Below are 10,500 nucleotides of genomic sequence, written 5' to 3' on the forward strand. Positions count from 1 at the left end.
ATATATCTCCTTTTCCTTCATTCTCTAGGATATTGACCTGGTAGTAGATTGCTGGGTTAAAAGGTATGCATGGTATTATAGCCCTTTGGATATATTTTAAATAGCTCTACTGAATGGGTGAATCAATACACAAATATACAAATCAATATACAATATACAAATTCAACAGTGCATTAGTGTTTCAATTTTCCCACCTCCCTTTCAAATTCTGTCACTTTGCTTTTCTGTTACATTAGCCAATCTGATAGGTATGAGGTAATAACTTAGAGTTGTTTCAATTTGCATTTCTCTAATAGTATTTTGGAACATTTTTATGTAACTATAGTTAGCTTTGATTACTTTTGCCTGAAAACTGCTTCTTAATATCCTTTGACCATTTATCAATTTATAATTGGCTCATTTCTATAAATTTGATTGTTCTCTCTATATTTTTAAATATTTTAATAGTTTTTATTTATCAGATATATGCATGGGTAATTTTACAACATTGACAATTGCCAAACCTTTTGTTCTAATTTTCCCCCTCCTCACCCCTCCCAGATGGCAGGTTGGCCAATACATGTTAAATATATTAAGAGTATAAATTAAATACATTACATGTGAATTCTAGCAAATATTTAAAGAACAACTAGCTCCAATGCTATGTAAACTATTTGAAAAAAATAGGGATTGAAGGAATCCTACCAAATTCCTTCTCTGACACAGATATGGTACTGATACCTAAACCAGGTAGATCGAAAACTGAGAAAGAAAACTATAGACCAATTTCCTTAATGAATATTGATGCTAAAATCTTAAATAAGATATTAGCAAATAAACTTCAGAAAATCATCCCCAGGATAATACACTATGACCAAGTGGGATTTATACCAGGAATGCAGGGCTGGTTTAATATTAGGAAAACTATTAGTATAATTGACCATATTAATAATCAAATTAATAAAAACCATATGATCATCTCAATAGATGCAGAAAAAGCATTTGATAAAATCCAACATCCATTCCTACTAAAAACGCTTGAGAGTATAGGAATAAATGGACTATTTCTTAAAATAATAACAAGCATATATTTAAAACCTTCAGTAAGCATCACATGTAATGGTGATAAACTAGAACCTTTCCCTGTAAGATCAGGAGTGAAACAAGGTTGCCCACTATTACCATTACTATTCAATATAGTACTAGAAACACTAGCCTCGGCAATAAGAGCCGAGAAAGAGATTCAAGGAATTAGAGCAGGAAATGAGGAAATCAAACTATCACTCTTTGCAGATGACATGATGGTATACTTAGAGAACCCCAAAGACTCTACTAAAAAGCTAATAGAAATAATTCAAAATTTTAGCAAAGTTGCAGGATACAAAATAAATCCACATAAATCCTCAGCATTTTTATACATTACCAACACAATCCAACAGCAAGAGATACAAAGAGAAATTCCATTCAAAATAACGGTAGATAGTATAAAATATTTGGGAATATATCTACCAAAGGAGAGTCAGGAATTATATGAGCACAATTACAAAACACTTGCCACAAAAATAAAGTCAGATTTAAATAATTGGAAAGACATTCAGTGCTCTTGGATAGGCCGAGCGAATATAATTAAGATGACAATACTCCCTAAACTGATCTATTTATTTAGTGCTATACCAATCAGACTTCCAAGAAACTATTTTAATAACCTAGAAAAAATAACAACAGAATTCATATGGAACAACAAAAGGTCGAGAATTTCAAGGGAAGTAATGAAAAAAAAATTAAGTGAAGGTGGTCTAGCTGTACCTGATCTAGAACTATTATAAAGCAACAGACACCAAAACCATTTGGTATTGGCTAAGAAATAGACTAGTTGATCAGTGGAATAGGTTAGGTTCACAGGGCAAGATAGTGAATAAAAATAGCAATCTAGTGTTTGACAAACCCAAGGATCCCAAATTTTGGGATAAGAATTCAATATTTGACAAAAACTGCTGGGAAAACTGGAAATTAGTATGACAGAAACTAGGCATAGACCCACATTTAACACCACATACTAAGATTAGATCAAAATGGGTCCAAGATTTAGGCATAAAGAACGAAATCATAAATAAATTGGAGGAACATGGGATAGTCTACCTCTCAGACTTGTGGAGGAGGAATGAGTTTGTGTCCAAGGGAGAACTAGAGACCATTATTGATCACAAAATAAAAAATTTTGATTACACCAAATTAAAAAGTTTCTGCACAAACAAAACTAATGCAAACAAGATTAGAAGGGAAGTAACAAATTGGGAAAACATTTTTACAGTTAAAGGTTCTGATAAAGGCCTCATCTCCAAAATATATAGAGAATTGACTCTAATTTATAAGAAATCAAGCCATTCTCCAATTGATAAATGGTCAAAGGATATGAACAGACAATTTTCAGATGATGAAATTAAAACTATTTCCACTCATATGAAAGAGTGTTCCAAATCACTATTGATCAGAGAAATGCAAATTAAGACAACTCTGAGATATCATTACACACCTGTCAGATTGGCTAAGATGACAGGAACAAATAACGATGAATATTGGAGGGGCTGTGGGAAAACTGGGACACTGATGCATTGTTGGTGGAGTTGTGAAAGAATCCAACTATTCTGGAGAGCAATCTGGAATTATGCCCAAAAAGTTATCAAAATATGCATACCCTTTGACCCAGCCATACTACTACTGGGCTTATATCCCAAGGAAATACTAAAGAAGGGAAAGGGACCTGTGTGTGCCAAAATGTTTGTGGCAGCCCTTTTCATAGTGGCTAGAAGCTGGAAGATGAATGGATGTCCATCAATTGGAGAATGGTTGGGTAAACTATGGTATATGAATGTTATGGAATATTATTGTTCTGTAAGAAATGACCAACAGGAGGAATACAGAGAGGCTTGGAGAGACTTACATCAACTGATGCTGAGTGAAACGAGCAGAACCAGAAGATCATTATACACCTCAACAATGATACTGTATGAGGATGTACTCTGATGGAAGTGGATATCTTCAACATAGAGAAGAGCTAATCCAATTCCAATTGATCAATGATGGGCAGAATCAGCTACATCCAGAAAAGGAACACTGGGAAATGAGTGTAAACTGAGAGCATTGTTTTTTGTTTTATTTCTCTTCCCAGATTATTTTTACCTTGTGAATACAATCCTTCCTTTGCAACAACAACAACAAAATTTGGTTCTGCACATATATATATTGTACTTAAGATATACTATAAGATATTTAATATGTATGGGAATGCCCGCCATCCAGGGGAGGGGGTGGAAGGAAGGAGGGGAAAAACTTGGAACAGAAGGGAGTACAAGGGATAATGTTGTAAAAAAAAAAAAAAAAAAATTACCTATGCATATGTACTGCCAAAGAGAATGTTATAATTATAAAAATTAATTTTAAAAAATGCTTAATAAAAAATAAATAAATAAATAAATAGATTAAATACAATATGTATACATGTCCAAACAGTTGTTTTTCTGTACAAAAAGAATTGGACTTTGAAATAGTGTACAATTAGCCTGTGAAGGAAATCCAAAATGCAGGCGGACAAAATTAGAGGGATTGGGAATTCTATATAGTGGTTCATACTCATTTCCCAGAGTTCTTTGGCTGGGTGTAGCTGGTTCAGTTCATTACTGCTCTATTGGAACTGATTTGGTTCATTTCATTGTTGAAAATGGTCACATCCATCAGAATTGATCATCATGTAGTATTGTTGTTGAAGTATACAATGCTCTTTTGGTCCTGTTCATTTCAATCAGCATCAGTTCATGTAAGTCTCTCCAGGCCTTTCTGAAATCATCCTGTTGGTCATTTCTTATAGTAGTTCTCTATATATTTGAGAAATGAGGTCTTTATCAGAGATATGTACTGTAAATTTTTTCACAATTACTATTTATATATTTTTTTCCATATTTTTCCTTTTTATTCTCCCTTTAACCCTGTTTATTCTCAAAAGTATTTTGCTTCTCATCTTTCCCTCCTTTTTTAAGATAGATTTCTATATCCAACTGAGTGTGTTAATAATACTCTTTGAATCAATTCCAATAAAAGTAAGATTCACAGATTCCCTTCCAGCTTCCCTCTATTGTAAAATCTCTTTGGGTCTTTTTCTCTCACTCTTTTCCCTTTCTTCCAATGCATTACTCTTTCTCACACTGTAATTTCATTTTTAAATATTTTACTCATACCTGCTTTCTTTGTGTCCTTGTATTTGTATTTGTGTTCTCCTTAAAAGTCTTCTATTTCAAACCTACATTTTCTACTTTGATCTTTTTATCAGAAATTTGTGAAAGTCCTCTATTTCATTTATGATCCATTTTTTCCCATAAAAGATTTATACTCAGCTTTTTGGGGTAGATGATTCTTGGTTATAATTTTAGCTCTTTTGCCTTTCAGAATATCAAATTCAGAAAATTTAGATCTTGTGTTATCCAGATTGTGGCTTCATGATAATTGAATTGTTTCTTTTTGGCTACTGCTGGAACTCTATCTTCCCAGAAATCAGCAGGAGTCAGGATCACTAAATGTCTTTATTCTAGCTCTTTTCCTTTGCCTCCAACGCCAGGTCACGAGTGCAAGTGAGCGTGAGTTCCACCACCCAAGTTTCTCTTACTCCTCCCACACAAGTCACTTCCCCCTCTTTGTCCCACCAATCAAGTCAGCACAGAACAGCTGGGGAGGGTCAACCTTCAAACAAGTTAATAGGGAACCGTCCAATTGGCAGTTAGTCTCACGTGCTTCATTATCCAAGTGCATTGCTGACTTTTCAGGGAGATGAGAACCCCAAAAAGGAGGTGATCACGCCCCCCCTGACTTCTCAGGAGGGGAGATGAAAGCACTAAAAAGGAGATAATCACGCCCTCCCTGACATCTCAGGAAGGGAGATGAAAAGCACCAAAGAGAAGTGGGGATTTGCTAGCGGGTTTCTGGATTGAAGGGCCTTATTAGAGACAAGTATGCACAAACCCATCAACATGGGAGTTATTACACAAGCACATGGCAATAATGCAGAGGCTATTAGTGGTGACTCTCCCCACAGTCAGTGCAGACTCGATGTGGTGTAACAAACAGGAATTGTACATGCGAGTAGTGATATAACAAACAATATAAATCAACATGGTATTGTAAGAGATTTCCAGAAGTCCTAGAAGGAGGGTATGTAAACATCAGTCACACACACGCCTTCTTCAGCAACCAAGAGATAGTCCAAAACCAATCTATTGTCCATTGCTTCACTGTTAGGGAATCCAATGATCCCCACAAGTTTTTGAAATCCCACATCAGTCTTTTTATATGTTAGGGAATCCAATGATCCCCACAAGTTTTTGAAGTCCCACATCAGTCTTTTTATATGTTAGGGAATCCAATGATCCCTACAGGTTTTGAAGTCCAGCAACAGTCTTATGATGCCTCAGAGAATCCAATGATTCCTGAGGACTTTCAGTCCTACAATAGTCTTATGATGTCTCAGAGAATCCAATGATTCCTGAGGATTTCAGTCCTACAATAGTCTTATGATGTATCAGAGAATCCAATGATTCCTAAGGATTTTCAAGTCCAGCAGTTTTTGATGTCCATGAGTCAAACGCCATAACTGCCAGGCTCTTTCAGTGGTGGGCACAGTCAGCAACGGAACCACCCGATGTTTCTTGGGCCTTCTCCTTCGTTTCAAGGGTCTGCTCTGTCTCTCTCCAATGGACAAGGCGAATATGGCTCCTTGGCACCCATCTGATTCCTTCTCCATCTGTAGAGATACAAGCAAACCCTCTCCCCCAAGCAGTTAACCTATCTGGTCCCTTCCATTCACCACTTTCTGGGTCTCTCCACATCACTTGACGATTATCTAAAGACAGTGGAGCTGCTCACACTGGACACTGCCCTTCCAGTGGGTTATAAAACCTGTCTGCTGGAGCCAGTGCATCTTTGTCAAAAATTTAAAAATTAATGGTATAAAGGACTAAATTTAGAAGTTCTCTAGGGTTACCCGTGGCTCCCCCTTTCTTTTGTTTTTGGAGGAGTGTCTTAATATCTCTGTTTCTTCTCTCTACTATTGCCTGCCCTTGAGGATTAAAGGGTATGCCCGTGGTATGTAAAATCTTATACTGTGCACAAAAGTGTGTAAAATGTTTAGAAGTATATGCAGGTCCATTGTCTGTTTTTATTGCTTGTGGAACACCCATAATTGCAAGTGCTTGTATAAGGAATTCAGTTACCACTCGGGCTGTCTCTTTTGCTGCTGGCATTGCAAATGTGAATCCTGAAAAGGTGTCTACCACAACATGGATAAAAGATAGACGACCAAAAGATTTATAATGGGTCACATCCATTTGCCAAATTTCGTTAGGTCTCAAACCACGAGGGTTCTTCCCTGGAGGGAGTGTAGGAGCATGGAAAGGAAGGCAAGCTGTACAGGCTTTTACTATGCTCCTAGCTTCTTCTCTTGTTATTCCAAACTGCAAACGTAAAGCTCGGGCAGCCTGATGATATTTAGAATGAGATTCTTGTGCTTCTTGAAATAAAGGAGTACTGGCCAGCATGGTTAGAAGGCTATCTGCCTTTGAATTACTATCAAAAATAGGACCTGGAAGTCCACTATGGGATATAAAATATAAATCTTACCTGGATGCTTTCTCACTTGCTCTTGAAGCTCTTTAAAAAGCTGATATATATTGGAGGCTACAAATTTTATTTGGGCTGTGGCAATTCTTTGTACCACACCTACTGAATAGACCGAATCAGATATTATATTTATGTCTCCCAGATAATAAGCAAGAGCTAGAATGATTGCATACAATTCATTCTGCTGAGTGGACTGAAAAGGAGTTCTGATTACTGTCTTTATAGTTAAGTCACGAGAATACACAGCGCAAATATTATGTTTGGATGCATCTGTAAAGATAGTTGGTCCTTTAAGAGGAACTTTAGAAACTTTTCTTCAAGAATCCATTGCCAATTATGTAGCAGTCTGGTTATCTTTAATGGAGACCCGTGTGCAAAATTTGGAGCCATGGTTAATAAAATTTGCCACTCTGGGATGGTTTTGCAGCACACATTAACTTGTGCATTAGTATAAAAGGTGTATATCTTGTCAGGTCTTGTCCCAGATAATTGTACTGCTCATTTAATGGCCTTTAATAAAATTCTAGCCACAAGCACTGGGTAAGGTGTAAGGTTTTGTTCTGGTTGTGCTGGGAGGTTCACCCACTCTATCACACTGTCTCCTTGATGAAGGACTGCTGTGGATGCCTCTTGTGTAGCAAAAACTGATATTTCCAAGGGTTTTTGAGTGACTCTTTCAACCACATTGGATAAAGCCAGTTCAACTTGTCTCAAAGCCTCTTGAGCTTCTTTTGTAAGCTGGCGTGGTGAATTTAAAGCACTGTCTCCCCTTAAAATGTCATATAATGGTTGCAATTGACAGGTAGTCAAGCCTAGCACGGGACGCATCCATTGGATATCTCCTATCAATTTCTGGAAGTCATTTAAGGTGTTTAGCTTCTCTGTTCTTAAGGAGAGTTTTTGTACTGTAAGCACCTTAGGATATACTTCATATCCTAAATATTGAAAAGGAGCATGTCTTTGAATCTTTTCTGAAGCTATGTGCAATTTATAATTCCTTAGTGTTTCTATGTTTTTTTTGTAGACATGCTTCTAACATTTGTTCCTCAGGTGCACATCCCAATATATCATCCATGTAATGTAATAACATTACTTTTGGAAATGCTTTTCTTACTGGACTAAGAGCAGCAGCAACATACATTTGACACATAGTAGGGCTGTTTTTCATTCCCTGTGGCAAAACTGTCCATTCATATCTTTTATAAGGCTCAGCTAAGTTAACGCTGGGCACTGAAAAGGCAAATCTTTTCATATCCTCCTTATCTAGAGGGATAGAATAGAAACAATCCTTAATGTCTATAACCCACAGAGGCCATTCTCTAGGCAACTGAGTAGGAGATGGAAGTCCAGGTTGAAGAGTTCCCATAGTTTCCATCTGTTCCTTTACCTTTCTTAAATCAGTCAACATCCTCGATTTTCCAGATTTCTTTTTCACAACAAATACTGGGGAATTCCAAGGACTTAGAGAAGGTTGTAAGTGTCCTTGGTCAAGTTGTTCCTGTACTATATCTAGTAAGGCCTGAATTTTATCTCTACCTGAGGGCCACTGTTCTATCCCCACTGGTGTATCAGTTTTCCATTGGATAGGAACAGGTGAAAGTGTTGGCAGGCCTTCAACAGCAGCCCTGCCTGAAAACCCGAAGTATTCATTTTTAACCCTAATTGTTGTAAAATGTCTCTTCCCCACAGATTCATGGGGATTTTTTCAACTATAAAAGGAGTAAAAACTCCTGTTTCACCTTCAAATACCCATCTTAAAGGGGTAGCACTAACTTCAGCTGCTATTGATCCTCCTACCCCAGACATGTAGGTGTCTGACTTATTCTTTGGTCAGTGATTGGGCCAGTTGGCACCTCTAATGACTATGTGATCTGCATCTGTGTCCACCAGTCCTTCTAATGCTATGCCATTTATATAGATGGTGAGCATAGGTCGGTCAGCTGTCACAGCTGCTGTCCAGTATATTCCTGGGTTTTTGTGCTTGGAGTCAGAACGTGGGTGACTGTCACCAGGTTGCTTATTAGGGGTCTGTATCAATAAACCCGATGCTACTACTTTCCCTGGTTGATAAGTCACACATTGTCTCCCTGTGTTAGTGACTGGGATAGTATCTACACATTCCCCAGTTTCCCACATCAGTGTATGAATGAACACTGTCTTGTAAGTACTCTCAGGAGGTGAAATGGTCAAGCCTACTGTGCCTGGAGGCAAGGGATCCATAGGTTGGAGAGGAACAAATTTCACCTCTCCAGGGGGTATCTCAATTGTCCCAGCTGCATACAACTCTATCCTCCCTAATTGTAGTCCCTTTCTCCCATCATGTTGCTTCCTGGCTGACTGATTGTGTAATCCCTTTCTCCCCTCAGATGGCTTCCTGGCTGATTGGTCATGTCTGGGTATTGGACTTGGAGGCAATCTCTGGGTGTGGCATCGGCTGCCATCATGCCCCAAGTGTTTTTTGCCTGGGGCCCTGGAGCTGGGCCCCTCATCCCATTTCCCTGAATCAGTCTACACTCTTAGAGGCCCAATGGAGTCCTCTGTTGCATTTTGGACATGGGGTTTTGGGTCTTGTTCTCCCAGCCTGTCTTCTCACTCTGTCTCTATGCCAACATTGACCTTTCAGATGGCCTACTTTACCGCATTGAAAGCATTGACAAGTCTCTCTGGAAACCCCTTGCCAAAAGGGACCCTGTCTCCCCATGTTGGGATCTTGAGAAGTCTGCACCATAGCCTGGCTATAAAAGGTATTTGTGCCCATTGCGGCACAGCGTCTTATGATCTCCTCTAAAGGAGCATCCTTACGTAGTCCTAGTATAATCCTTCTACAAACCTCATTGGCATTGTCTCTAGCAAGTTGCCTTACCAAAGTGTCTGTTACTTCATTTTCACCATTAGCCTGTGTGACAGCTGTCTGCAAACGTGCCACAAAATCAGCAAAAGGTTCATTTGGTCCCTGTACAATTTTTGTGTAGGTCTCACCCTTGTAGTTTTTACTGGGGAGAGAAGCCCATGCTTTGATAGCAGCAGCAGAAATTTGCTCAAATGCTGTTATGGAGTAATTAATCTTTACCGAAGCGTGTGCATAAGAACCTACACCTGTTAGTAGGTCATAGGTGATGGAAGTATTAGCTGTACTTTGACTATTTTGTTGGGCTTGAATCCTACAGAGCTCAGTAAATTCAGAAAACCACAACAAATTTTGTCCAGGTTCTAAGCACACCTTTGCAATGACTTTCCAGTCACTAGGGGTTAAGGTTTCATAAGCCAAATTGTGTATTAACATCTTAACATAATTTGATGTAGCCCCAAAGACAGTGCAAGATTTTTTCAGGTTTTTAAGGACATCCATATTAAAAGGAGCATATCTTCTACTCTCTTGACCTGCAGAATTATACTGTTGAATCACGGGAAAAATTTGAAGTTTGAAATTATTATCTACTTCTTTTCCATTTTCAATTGCTTCAATAAGCCCTCTTTCTAATCTAGTTACAGGAGTGGGCAGTTGTTGGGAGGGGGGGCTCTGTGTGGGAGGAGGGGGGGCGCTGATGATGTCACCGCCCCTCCCACTACTCCTCCTCCCTCCGTCCCTGAAGGTGGAGTGGATGTGGGCTGATCAATAATCTGCTCTCTAGGTGGGGTTGAAATTTCTTCTGGACAATCAGAGTCTACACCCTCAGATTCCTCATTCAAATCCCCTTGCCCTCTGGCAGTGTCCTGAGTTTGCTTATCTTCTATCTTTTGTTCCTCATGCTTCCTTCTCTGTGCCTTTTTAGAACTCTTCCTTCTCCAAAACTCTGCTCGATAGCTTAAGTCTAATAGAATCACGTTGTATAGATAAAATACCTCTGGGAAAATTGG

This window comes from Sminthopsis crassicaudata, chromosome 5, assembly GCF_048593235.1.
Source record: "Sminthopsis crassicaudata isolate SCR6 chromosome 5, ASM4859323v1, whole genome shotgun sequence".
In the NCBI taxonomy this organism is placed as follows: domain Eukaryota; kingdom Metazoa; phylum Chordata; class Mammalia; order Dasyuromorphia; family Dasyuridae; genus Sminthopsis; species Sminthopsis crassicaudata.